Raw genomic sequence first — 14,612 nt, forward strand, 5'->3', positions numbered from 1 at the left:
GGGGTGGGTGAAGGGTGGGGGGGAGGGTGGGGGTGAGGCGGCGGTGTCTGAGAGAGACAGAGAGTACGAGGCGTAGAAAGGGGGAGCTGCTAATGTCAGACAGGACCAAGTCCCGGATTCAAAGGAGGATTTTCACATTATGATTCTGCAACAGTGTTGCATACTTCAAAGACCTTATTACAACGGGCCATTAGCATTCATAGTGCCATTCAGGCAGGGCTCCAACAGCTGCATGGGAAGCAGAGCTCTGTGGCGCGGGGCCCCCGGCCCCGGCTCAGAGACCGGGGGCTCCCAGGGACAACAGGGCTTCTCCGACACAAATCACGGAACGGATGGAATTTGAATAAATGTCAATTTTCCACAGTGGACAGTTTGTTGGGCGGAGGAAAGCAAGTCTGAGTTCACCATCCTCCGTCACTGTCTGGGTGGTGTTCACCATTCTCCATCACTCGCTGGGTGGTGTTCACCATCCTCCGTCACTCTCTGGGTGGTGTTCACCGTCCTCCGTCACTCTCTGGGTGGTGTTCACCGTCCTCCGTCACTCTCTGGGTGGTGTTCACCATCCTCCGTCACTCTCTGGGTGGTGTTCACCGTCCTCCGTCACTCTCTGGGTGGTGTTCACCATCCTCCGTCACTCTCTGGGTGGTGTTCACCGTCCTCCGTCACTCTCTGGGTGGTGTTCAGCGTCCTCCGTGACTCTCTGGGTGGTGTTCACCGTCCTCCGTCACTCTCTGGGTGGTGTTCACCGTCCTCCGTGACTCTCTGGGTGGTGTTCACCGTCCTCCGTCACTCTCTGGGTGGTGTTCACCGTCCTCCGTCACTCGCTGGGTTGTTAAAGGTTGTATCAGGATGGATGACATCACTTCTCCGAGATCCCAAACAAACAGAGCCTGCTCGCCCCTCCCTTCCGTTGCCGTGTTCCAATACCCGTACTTCCATGAGTATACTTAAAGGAAGTACACTATCTGCACTATCCGTACTCACTTGAGTACGCAAATTTTTCAGATGTGAGTGCTGTTCCAAATCGAGTACTCTGTGGTGCACTTACCGGAAATGACGATCACGACTGCCGCCGTGGCTCCTCCCCCGCAATAAACATCCTGCTTTGAACGGTGAACTCTTTACGCCTAGCAGCTATAAAAAGCTATAAAAACTATAAAAACTACAAAATGACTCTATTAATGCAGGCTATGTGGAAAATGCGCCGACTTTGGCTCAGCCTGGCTCCGCCTCTTCCGCTACGTAGCTAAGATGGCTGCCGTTGAGTACGGGGAGTGTCCTTCGATCCACACTTCACGATAAGCCCGTTTTGAGTACGGCATCCGGGTCCTTGAAGTATACTTCTTTTCGCCGGATCTGAATTGGAACGTACTACGTACTCAAATTTTGGCTACGGACAGTACGGGTATTGGAACACGGTCGTGCATCCAGTGAAAACTATCACGAACGCAGCGCAAAACCCCACAACTGCCACCCCTTGTCGGTGATTGGTTGGAATACTATTTATTTTGGTTATGATTGGTTGGTAGTGCCATTTGTTTTTGTGTAGCATCTCGGAGCATAGGCTACAGAGACGCAGTTTTTTGACGGCCTGCTTATGGGGCGGGCAGCTAGCGGATCGTGAGAAAAGATCAGATGAATGTGTGATAATTTATGTTTTGGTCTAGAACCTTTAAAGCAGCACCGTAGCAAAATAAGGAGGCACAACAAACCAAAAGTCTTATTCAAATGTAGCATGAGGGTGTACAGGAAGGGCTTTCCGAGGATGTAAACGTATGCAGAATAACTTCTGCAGTTATTAAGTTTGGTCTTCCTCAGCAGCCCCTTTCAGCAGCTCTTCTCCGTCAGGGTGTTCTGTTTTCTTATAGCTGCTTCCACCAGGACCCGCCTTAAGGCAGGAGTTTATTCACTTAAGCGTGCTCAAAATGGAGGGCTTCTGATGCAACGGCTTTAACCAGCGCGGCCCCCACAAGCTGTTTGCGGGTTCATTAGCTCTCCGTTGAGTTGACTGGCAACACTTCATAACGCCGGCTGTGTGGAGACACTCACGCCCGTGGACAACCGCCTTTGTGTGAACTAAAAAAGTAAGAACCATTTGGCTTTTTTGTGTTTTCAAAGGGTAACACAAGGTTACACACAAAGGATACTATTAATCCCCAATTTAAAAATAAGTACCCCTGAGACAAAGACGGGGAGAAAGTGTTTTCTTAGGAGAGGCAGAAAAGCAGCTCCAGAAGATTCCGGTGATGGTTAATTAATGAACCACAGGATCCCCATTGAGGAGAACTCTAGTGTGCATCAGCACAGACCCTGAGCTGGGGGGCTGGTTCTGAGTGTGGGGGGGGTGGGGGGGGGGGTTGGTGTTGAGGGGAGGGTTGGTGGTGGTCCTGGAGGTTGGTGGAGCTGTTGGTGCAAGATGGTTGGAGGTGGTGGAGGTGGTGGAGGGGTTGAGGTGGTGGAGGGGTGGAGTTGGTAGAGGTGGTGGAGGGGTGGAGGTGGTGGAGGTGGTGGAGGGGTGGAGGTGGTGGAGGGGTTGAGGTGGTGGAGGTGGTGGAGGTGGTGGAGGGGTGGAGTGGGTGGAGGTGGTGGAGGGGTGGAGGTGGTGGAGGGGTTGAGGAAGTGGAAGGGTGGAGGTGGTGGAGGGGTTGAGGTGGTGGAGGGGTGGAGGTGGAGGCGGGATTAGATAATCTAATCTAACTCTAGCCTAAACATCCCATCCCCCCCCCCCCCCCCTAAGAGGAACAGAGGTATTTCTGAACTGTCCCTCCACAGCAGAAGTAGAGCACTGCTGAGTGCTGAGTGATGAGTGATCAGTGAGCGCTGATCATTGTTCAGTGGTCAGAGCAGAACAGTTCTCTCCTCCTCCTGCCAGCTGCTCCTCTTGTTGGTCCTCTTCCAGATGTGGATGTTCTGCTTATCTCACCATTTGTTTGCGATCGCTGTTACAAATAGCCCGCCAATTAAAGACAAACAAGGAAAAAATAAATTGAAACAAACTTGAATCGCTCCAATGTGATGGCAATTATGTCCCGTAATCTCCAACAGATTGGTTCTGCTGCCGGGGAACGGGGGATTATCATGTGTCTGATATCTCAGCGATTACACCCTGCGTGGAAACATAAGCATTCGACACAAAGATACAAGATACGATAAAGAGCGATCAAAGCAGCGTGAATGGAAGAAGAAGAAGACAATCATCCAGGATGTACCATAGGATGTAATGCAAATGGTTTTAATGAGTTGCTTCTTAATTAGTGCCACAGGAAAGGCCTGGTTGTGTTGGGAAGACGGCGAGCCCAAGGGAGCTGTGCCAAATAACTTGTTTTCTTGCTGCTCGCCACTGAAGCCACAGCAAAGACACTGTGTGTTTGTGGTTAATATCTGCCTTTATTTTAGCCTGTGTGTGTGAGAGTGTGTGTGTATCTATATCTCTGTGTTTGTGTGTGTGTGTGTGTGTGTGTGTGTGTGTGTGTGTGTGTGTGTGTGTGTGTGTGTGTGTGTGTGTGTGTGTGTGTGTGTGTGTGTGTGTGTGTGTGTGTGTGTGTGTGTTTGCTTATATATATGTCTGTGTGAGAGAGAGAGAGAGAGAGAGAGAGAGAGAGAGAGAGAGAGAGAGAGAGAGAGAGAGAGAGAGGACCTTTCTGTGTGGTATCTGTGTGTATAAATGCCTGGTTGCCGGTACCATACGGTGGTTAACTACAGCGTGACTGATAAACATGACCCCGGGATAAAGCAACAGGGCTGATGTGTTTCACACGGCGCAGCGCTGCAATTACAACGTGTTGTTTCCTGTGGCCAGAAACCGTGGGTATCATTTGTTTCCAGACTTTGATTTTCAAATGAAAATATGACACATTATCCTAAAGCGAGAATTCAACAATGATGGATAGTCTTCAAAGAACAAGTTATGATAACATAAACATTATTCACATCGACTGAGAAGCCTTCAATACTTAGGGTGAAAGCTTTTGTGATTGCGAAGGCATTGTGCTTCGTTAAGGCAATCCTGCATTCGGTATTCTATGAGCGGAAGCAAACAGCGAGCTTGGTGTCAACATATCCCCATATTGTGTAACTGGGTAATATCAGTCACAATCCAGCATATTAGCTGAGCTGCCGACATCCTAACTCAATAGTTGGCGACATAAATCAAAGTGGCATGGGGGAAATGATTTGAATACACCAAGTTCACTGTTGCCCGTGGTAGTAAAGCAAACAAGAGGCAATCTGTCACCAATGTTTATATTTTTAGGCACAGCGCGGCCCCAGTGATTGTATTTGATTGCAATGTACCAGATTTGAGAAAGCAGGGGAGGGGAGGGGGGGGGGGGGCTTTGACTTTGATGGATTTGCAGGCAATATTTAGTCAGCGAGCATGTATCCTTTAAGCTGTGGTGGAACCGATCGAGGTTGACCAAATAATCTGCCAATTCCCTCCCAAGAAACGCGGAGACGACAAAAAAAAAAAGGGATCTAAGACTCTGAAGCACTCATCCCCCGGGCTGCTTCAGCAATTGTGTCAAAAACTCTGTAAAGCTCCGAATGAGAACTTGGGAGACGGCGGGGCAAGTGGCGGTAACTCCTTCAGCCAGAGCCAGGACCTGCCGGACACCGACGCTAAACCACAGCACGATGTCGCTGAGCAGGAGGTGACGCTAGGAACAAGGACTGAGGGCCGCTGTCCCCTCATAGGGACACTTTATAGGAACAAGGACTGAGGGCCGCTGTGCCCTGATAGGAACACCTCATACTGTACTCTCCCTACTTGGACTACCGCTCACATCAATGTCATCGATGAAATACACAATACTTCATACTGTACTCTCCCTACTGATCTACCGCTCACATCAATGTCATCCATGAAACACACAATACTTTATAGTGTACACTCCCTACTGATCTATCACTCACATCAATGTCATCCATGAAATACGCAACACCTCATACTTCGCTGTGAAAATCTGAAGAAAATGTGAGTGAACAACAAACAAACAAACCAGATGTTTCTTGTGTCTGATGTGTCCCAGCGTTGTGTCCCTTGTGTGTTATGTGTCCCACTCCCCCAGGGGGTCGGTCCTCTAGGGGGAGCCTGGCTGGAGCTCGTTGGGACTGAGGTGGCCTGTGATCAGCACCACGTTAGCGAGCGCTGGCCTCCACCTCACAACTCGCTGCGGCCGCTCCGTCAGTCGCCCGGCTCAGCCTCCCTCACCTCGCTGCTCCCAGAGCAGACTCGCTCACAGCAACCGACTACAAAGTCAGACTGGGAGCTGTGGCAACAACATGGCACCCCATTTAGAAGATAAAAATAACAGCCCACGGATAAGGCCAGACAAGCTCCCTACAGATGGTGGAACACACATTCCAGGGTCTTTCTTTTTGTACGTTTCTCTGTATGTGCATTAGAACATATGTACTTTCAGACATGCATACGTATTTATGTATTTATGTATGTGTATGTCTGTATGTACTCCATTTGCAGCAAAGAAGTGAAATATTTCATAATATAATAATACATTTGGAACACACTGAAATATTGACCTTATTATTAGGGTAACATTTTTAAAGATATTCTATTTTGATGGGACAATATTCATGCATGCACACAAAGACACACACCCATACACACACACACACACACACACAGACCACTGCACACAAACACATGCATACCCAATGCACGCACACACATAAAACGCCACACACACATACCCATGCATGCCGACATACCCATGCACACACACACACACACACACACACACACACACACACACACACACACACACACACACACACACACACACACACACACACACACACACACACACACACACACACACACACGTGTGGGCCGTCTGCCGGAGCCCCGGGCCGGGCTCTCTTCCAGGAGGCTGTGGAGCGGCTGAATATTCATCTTCATTAAGAGGCCGCACGGTGCGGCCCCACGGCGCGGTGCCCTGCCCTCCTAACAAGGAGCAAGCGACCAGGGGGCGGGGCCACGCCCACCCGCTCGCTTGGAGGGCGGCCTCTGCTCCCTCTCCCTCCCTCTCCCTATTCCTCTTCCTCTTCTCTCCCTCTCCCTCTCCTTCTCCCTCTTCATCTTCCTCTCTCTCTTCCACTCTCTCTCCCTATTTCTCTTCCTCTTCTCTCTCTCTCTCTCTCTCGCTCTCTCTCTCCCTCTCCCTCTTCTCTTCTTCCTCCCTCTAATCCATGAGTTACAGTTTGCCAACTCTCCAATTTCCTCTCTTTTTCACACTTGCCTCCTCAGACCTCATATATATACATATAGATATGTATGTATATGTATATATGCATATGTATTGTTATATTGTTATATATAAGTATATTTATATCGTTAGCCTGACGGTAGCTTCCTCCTTACTGACCGAGGCTCCATCTCAAGACATTTAAAGGTACAATACATAATACAATACATAGCTCATATCTTCAAATGTCATATCTGTATCTCTATATCTATAATGTTATCAATAAAAAAATCACATCCTATACCATATAGAATACAAAATATAATATAAGAATAATATACATTATATACACCGCAAGACGGAGCAGACAGAACTCAGAATGGAGAGAACTCAGAGCGGATAGACCTCAGAGCGGATAGAACTCAGAGCGGATAGAACTCAGAGCGGATAGAACTCAGAGCGGATAGAACTCAGAGCGGACAGAACTCAGAGCGGACAGAACTCAGAGCGGACAGAACTCAAAGTGGACAGAACTCAGAGTGGACAGAACACAGAGTGAACAGACCGCAGAGTTTCAGTAGTCACGCTTCCATCTAAAAGGTGAAGCAAATCTTTAGAAAGTTCTCAAAAAATAAATTCTAATTAGGTGTGTTTCCATCAAGTGGTTGGAGTGGAAAACTACACACATTCCAGGGCTTGTCGTATCCTTTTGATAACATCCTCTCCTAGGTCCTGATATGTAGTGAAATTGCGTTGTTTTCCATCTAAAATAGCTGTAATGTTTTTTTCATCGATGAGAGCAAGGAAAAGTTCTACCTCTTCAGCGGTCCACATCTATTATTCACATTGGCCATCTTTTCCATGGACGTATTTAAAGGATACATTGTACTTATTTATAATTTGAAACTCGCCCCAGCCTTTACCACAGATACTATAGGGTCTATAGCATATAACCGCGTTTTCTGATTACAGTTTAATGCATTTTCCACAATGTACCAGCTCTCGTTTTGAAGGCTGAACACAATTTGACTGGAATTACTAGGTGTCCATATATCAGGGATTAATGGACACGGTATAATTAAAGTATATGCAAACATAGACATCCTATATCATATGTACATATATATATGATATAGGATGTCTATGTATACAAACGCTTAAAAAAATATATATATTTATTGACGCTACAAGTTGATGTCGGCAGGGTTGCTGGTCGTTATGCGGAAATCGGAAGGATGTCGTCAGTCCCGGCGTTCAATGTTCGCTACGTCACAGCTGTTTCGAACAGTGAGTTTCCATCTCCCATTTACTCTCTTTCGCATTTCTCAAAAACCACCTCAAGCGAGCTGATAAACTTTTTTGCAAATTAGAAAAAAAAAATTGCGAAATTTTGGTGTTTCCATCACCGTTTACCGATTCGATACAAAATTCGCATAAAATCAGGGGGATGGAAACGCAGCTAGTGAGCGAGTAATGGGAGGGGCGCCGTCTCGCACACAGAGACTGAGCAAAGGACAAAGCTGAAAAATCAAGACTTACATTGCAATAGTGCCTGAGGTTACTTTCCTAAATATTGATGCGTGTGTGTGTGCAGGTACGTGTGTGTGCAGGTAAGTGTGTGCAAGTACGTGTGTGTGTGCAGGTAAGTGTGTGTGTGCAGGTACTTGTGTGTGTGCAGGTACGTACAGTATGTGTGTGCAGGTACGTGTGTATCGTCTAGAGCTCCATCCAGGTGAAGGGAATAGCAAATGATATATGTTCTATCTAATATTAAAGATGCAGGCTGCAGAGCAATGTGTTTTCATGGTGATTCCCTGATTCCTGCTCTGAGAGTCATCCCCCGTGTGTAGGAACCCCTTCAGCGGCACTCCTTAAATCTACATTAAGGCTTTGTTTATGGTCTGCTTCACCACGCCGTCAATTGTGCACATGATGCCTCGCCACGCTTTATTAATACATGTAAGCAGCTTCCATCACCACTCATGGTTGCAGGCTATGTTGAGCAATTAGAGGCAGAATGTCATAACCGATGAACACACAACTCGTCAGACAACAGCACATGGCTGATAGAGGAAAGAGAACCATTAATCTGCTGATGTCATGGTGAGAGACGTGATTTAAAGGGAGGACACAAGGCAGTGGGCCGCAAAGTGTTTCAACGATATATGCAGAAGGATTCCAGACCCCTTTACAACACGCCTGCATGTGTATGTATCTTTGATACCTACCCCTCTACACCAGATCTCCATTGTTGAGCTTTATTTTCCTCCCTCCAGCTCAGACTTTGTCTCATCAAAGGGAATCTCGCTCCTCTTTTGCTGTTCAGCCGCTGACTAGAAGAGCATGATAGAAATTGTCAGTGACAACCGCCACTCAAACCAGGCAAGCTTTACCGACTGGGGAGCCAAGAACAGGCTTAATACTATTTTTAAATCTCTGAAATGGCAAGGTTTGCAGGAAAGTGTGAAGGAATAAGGGATGGGATGGTGTTATGTATTTTGCCACCCCAAAGCTTCTTATGACCTTAGCGTCTCTAGAAGCGCCTCTAAACATAGTCTGATCCACGCTGCCCTGAACACGCCTGTTAATCACCGAGGCCTCGGGGCGCCGCTATTCACTGGGCATCGAGGAGGAGTCGTGTTGTTTACTTGATATTCATCACTCTTCAGTGAGTCGTTGAGCTTCACTTGTGGAATGAACACTCTACTGAGCGTTGTGTCCCGTGACCTCGGAGGCCGCTCTGACGCATGGCTCCGAGAAGCAAAAGTGCAAAGTCCTCCGACATTCCCGGCGCGAGTCCCGTGGGATTAGCCCGATTATTGGATCACGGCTTTAGATAATACCATCAGTTACAGTTTACTTCTGAGAACAGATGCAAAAGAGAGGCAATATGGCAATGTTGTGGATGTGCTAATGATAGCAGTGCAATCTCTGCTCCCAATAAGCAGATGCCATGAAGTTTGAACAGCTGTCAAATGTGATGAGTGAGACACTGAGAGCCTGCAGAGAAAGAGAGGGAGAAAAAAGGAATTTCTTCCTGTGATGTCTGCTACACTGCAATAAGAGATCGGGGAGAGCAATCTCTGGCTCTGTTCAACATCTGTAATGTGTTGGTTTGATGGTGCCAATGTAAATACACAGATATATATACCGGTAAATGAGTTCATAGGATAGTTATGTTAGTCTTAGATTTCTCTCCTGTCTTGCTGGCTGTTTAATTGAAGGTGTGCTATATGAACTGGACTGTATGCAGCCTTTACCAACCCTATGGAGAGTTCACTAAAACAGAACAACTGAACAGATTACTCCTCATTAAAGGCACAAATATCGTTGAGATTTTCAATCAATGAGATGAAAAACACCATTTCAACACAATTCCCGGCATACAAAATGCGATTCCTACAGGAAAAATACAAAAAAACCTAATAATCAGCGAGCCAGCTGTCCTGGAGTTAGATTAGTTTCATTTAGCTGATGCAGCAACGGATCCACTGCAGGACATGAGAACAACAGATCTACCGTCCAATCAGGACGCGTAAAGGAGAGGCTCCTCAACATTAAAGGGGGCGGAGCCTGCTCAACAACATGGACCTAAGAGGGCGGAGTCTCCTAAACAACATGGACCTACAGGGGGAGGAGCCTCCTCAACATGGACCTAAAGGGGGCAGAGCCTCCTCGACATGGCCCTACAGGGGGAGGAGCCTCCTCAACATGGCCCTACAGGGGGTGGAGGAGCCTCCTGCGAAGGAGCCTCCTGCGAAGCTTCGGGCAGTCACATGGGACCCGGGATGAAGAGCTGAAGACGCCAAGAGCACACGACCCGATCTGCATTATGACCAGCAGTGTGTGTTCTGAAAGAGCACATCGCACTCCCCACTGATCTGCATGACGACCAGCAGAATGTTGTTCTTAAAGAGCACACTGCACCCCCGCTGGGTTCAGCAGTGTGTGTGTTCTGAAACAGCACACTGCAGTCCCCGCCGGATTCAGCAGTGTGTTTGTTCTGAAAGAGCACACTGCACTGGATGCTACTAGACATGGCTAACTCCCATGAAGTGCTATGCTATGCACGCATGCTACTAGATGTTAATAGATGCTACTAGACTTGGTTAACCCCCATCAAGTGCCCTGACCCTCCACTCCTCAACATCACCTCTGTAATGCACCGGTCCGGCCCCGATCCTGCACCACGCTGTCAAGAGAGAATAGAGCAACCTTTATCCGTTCTTTGTCGGTGTGTGTGGAAATATGTTAGAACAAGTCTCAGTGTAACAAGGTCTCAGACTGATGTTCTGGAACATCAGGCTCAGTGTAACGAGGTCTCAGACTGATGTTCTGTAACATCAGGCTCAGTGCAACGAGGTCTCAGACTGATGTTCTGTAACATCAGGCTCAGTGTAACGAGGTCTCAGACTGATGTTCTGTAACATCAGGCTCAGTGTAACGAGGTCTCAGACTGATGTTCTGTAACATCAGCCTCAGTGTAACGAGGTCTCAGACTGATGTTCTGTAACATCAGGCTCAGTGTAACGAGGTCTCAGACTGATGTTCTGTAACATCAGGCTCAGTGTAACGAGGTCTCAGACTGATGTTCTGTAACATCAGGCTCAGTGTAACGAGGTCTCAGACTGATGTTCTGTAACATCAGGCTCAGTGTAACGATGTTTCAGACGTTTTCAGTGTGTGAGAAGCCATTCGCCCTGCAGTCTCTAGGAATGTCAAGGATCTGCAGAGACATTTTGAGTTTCCGGTGATGGGTATTGGCAAACAGCTTGCCTCTGTGAGTAAGGATAACCTTCCATTTGATCAATCCTGCCCCCGTCTCCAGGACTATACCCCCCAATAAATCAATAGGCTAGACGTGGTTGTCCGGGTTGCTTTCCATTCCCCTCCAGCCCCCGCCACACGCCGCTGCCCACCGCTCTCTGCTGCCTGCCGCTCTCTGCTGCCTGCCCTTGTCTCACCCTGGAGCCGCTGGGCTCGGGGAGGGACTCGCACTCCGAGCCCTCTGTGTTGCAAATTGTCTTCACCCATATTTCACAGCTGACCACGGCTGCTCCAGTTTAAGCTGTAAACCTAGTAATTATTTTTAATATTTTAAAGGCTGTGAAACACAAACTGTGTACAGCAGCAGACGAACACTCAGGGTATTTGATTTATAGTTTGGGCGGGTTGCAATTTATTTATGACCATATATTGAATTGAGACAATAGTAGGCTTAAGGTTTATCTCCTGCAGTTTGATATGAAATGACTTCTGAGCTTCGTGTTTATTCATTTATTATCTTACTTTTATTCTTGGGTTTAATTGCGTGTTATTACTGGATCATTATTGTGTTATCCTCGCTGGGATACTATTCCAGACACAGCAATTACATTTCCAGAGCGGAACTCCGAAGTGCAGCTGCCGCTCCGTCCTGTCGACCCATCACTGTCTCCTCGGAGTTCTGATCACTCCCAATCATCAGCACACAGACCCATTGTTAATTAGAAACATGAAAGCCTGCAAATGGTCTCATACTTTACATATATTAATATAATAATACCAACCAATAGGAAAGAACCTTGGCGAGTCTTTCCAGGTCCGGTCTCTCCTGGGAATGCTTCTGGGAAGAAAGTCATTCCACATTACTCAATTGACTTTTATATGTTGCCCCTGTCCTTAGTTTACAGCCATGGCAACACCTAAGGGAACCATGCAATGCATACACATTGTAACCATGACAACACATATAACCTAGGCTGTATTTCTGCTGTCCTTGTGCCTAATTGTGTACATTGCTCAGCAGAAATGAGACAGTTGATTTTCAACGAGATTCTCATATAAATTCTTCGAAAGGTTTCAATGAACATTGAGCAACCTTGAATGGAATCTTATGAAACTCTGAATGAATAGTTATCTGGTTTTGTATGAATGGATTAAATTGTAGTTAGTTATAAGTTGATATCATGATCTACTGCTAAAAGTGTCCAAGGGAAGCGTAGTGGTCTGCAAGTGGCTCTAAAGATCGGGCCTCTCTCTCCCTCGTTAAGCAGGGCCAGTGTTCTTAATGAGCACTATTAAAGGAGAAGTGTCATTACAGCAGCACTCGCTCTATTCATTACAACCATCAATGTCTATTGATGTGTGCGTCCTCCTTTAATCATAGAAGCCCTGTGCGTAGAACACATGCCTCCATATGTAACCATCCCTCTCATATCAGAAGGCTTTGATATCCTATTACTTCCTTCAACTGCTCTTAAGTTCCCCCTTTCAGCGCACAACCACTCACACAACCACACAACGAGACAGACACACACACAGATGTTCAGACAAGATGCACACAAACACACACACACACGCACGCACGCACACACACACACACACACACACACGCACACACACACACACACACACACACACACACACACACACACACACACAAACACACACACAAACACATTGCTGCAGATCTGGAATCAGTCAAACCATTTCCCCCTATGTACTATTATTAATTCATAAGAGTAGGGTCATCTGGAATAAGTGAAGAAGGGGATGTTAGCACTAGGAGATGTGAGCACTAGGGGATGTGAGCACTACGGGATGTGAGGACTACGGGATGTGAGGACTACTGGATGTGAGGAATATGGGATGTGAGCACCAGGGGGTGGGGACAATGGGATGTGAGCACTAGGGGGTGTGAGTACTATGGATGTGAGGACTATGGGATGTGAGTACTAGGGAATGTGAGGACTCGGGAATATGAGCACAAGTGGATGTGAGTACTAGGGGTGTGAGCACTAAGGGATTTGAGGACTGGGGGGTGTGAGTACTAGGGGATGTGAGATTGGAAGACTAGGGGATGTGATGACTAGGGGATGTGAGGACCAATCAAATGCTTTTAAATGTACAACGTTTGTATCTTCTGGGTCATTTAGTTTCAGAAAACAAAAGAAGCTGCGGCTAGCAGGAGTTAGCCCTTAAACGCAGGCAGGAGTTAACCCTTAAATATCACTTTGCCAATGTATTCGATTGAGCAATAAGATAATTGGGTAAAACCCAAACGAGGATACCCTCCCAGGTTGTATGAACCACTGATGCTATCTACGTTTAGGGAGTGACCCCTGTCTTGCCAAACAGCATGTGATGGTTGGGGCTGCCTGGGATCAGTAGTGAACAGACTGCTGCTATTATCAGTCGGTCGGAGGCTGTCCTCCATAATTGGGAAGCAAGTGGAAGAGATATGTGAATGTGAATAAATAAGCCAAATGAAATTAATGAGGACCAATGATTAGACCGCTGATAATTAAATCTGCCGTGTTGTTCAATTTGCATGATTAAGATGTAATGTTGTTCTCCCATGATCCAGGTTCATTCTCAAAATGTCAACACATCAGAATTCTCCACACTGCACTTAATTATCTGCAGTTGAATCAATTACATTTAATGTGCTTCCAATTAAAGTGTGACTCTAAAGAATGCAAATATGTACCACTGATACCAGTTTGGAAATTAAAACTTGACTTCCCATGTAAAGAGACAAGAACGATTTTACCCTCCTTTTTTTAGCATTGAAAAGTTTTGGCAATGGCAACAACTTGATCTGAACTTTGACCTTGTCCTACTTGTAGGATTCCCCAGGGGTCAAACGTGATTTGCATGGGGTGACGTTCCAAAGCGAGTCCCTACCTGCAGCTGGGCAGCAGCAACACACTGTGTTTCTAAACGGCCAAGGGTTCACTTCACCAACGGAAGCACCAGCAACTCCAGAACATGAATGAATAAATAAATACGGTACAAGATAGAAACACCATTTCCCCCCGAAGCAGAACAAAGCTCCTGGAAGACAAGACTGGAACACGAGTCAAATAAAAGGAATTTTAGAGATGACAACAAAGAAGAATCTTTTCGTGATCAAAACACACACACAAAAACACACACACACACACACACACACACACACACACACACACACACACACACACACACACACACACTCTCTCTCTCAATTTCACTCTCTCTACTCACTTTGTAAAGAAGTGTTTCCCATGCAAACAAAGTGCTAATGATACAGACCGATGTCCGTCTTCTAAATAAACTCCTCAACCTGAACGTAAGACCCATTTAAATCCCTGCTGGAACAGACAGACAGCAGAACACCTCCCCTCTCCTGGCTCTCTCTGACCAGCCATTGAAACACGGTGCCTGGGCTCTCAGGTAGCTGCTGATGCCCCTAGTGGCGCTGGGCAGTATTGCAGCGGTTCTCTCCTAGACTGATGGCCCGCGGAGCACACTGCAATGGCTCTGTGATTAATTCCACTGACAAGGCAGTAACTAATGATCGATTCAGGATGCCTGGGCTACAAACACCGTTTCCCCTCCGGTTGCTTTGCCTTTTTTCAAAGCCGTCTGATATTTTGATCACCGGCG

This window comes from Gadus macrocephalus, chromosome 14 (genome assembly GCF_031168955.1).
Source record: "Gadus macrocephalus chromosome 14, ASM3116895v1".
In the NCBI taxonomy this organism is placed as follows: Eukaryota; Metazoa; Chordata; class Actinopteri; order Gadiformes; family Gadidae; genus Gadus; species Gadus macrocephalus.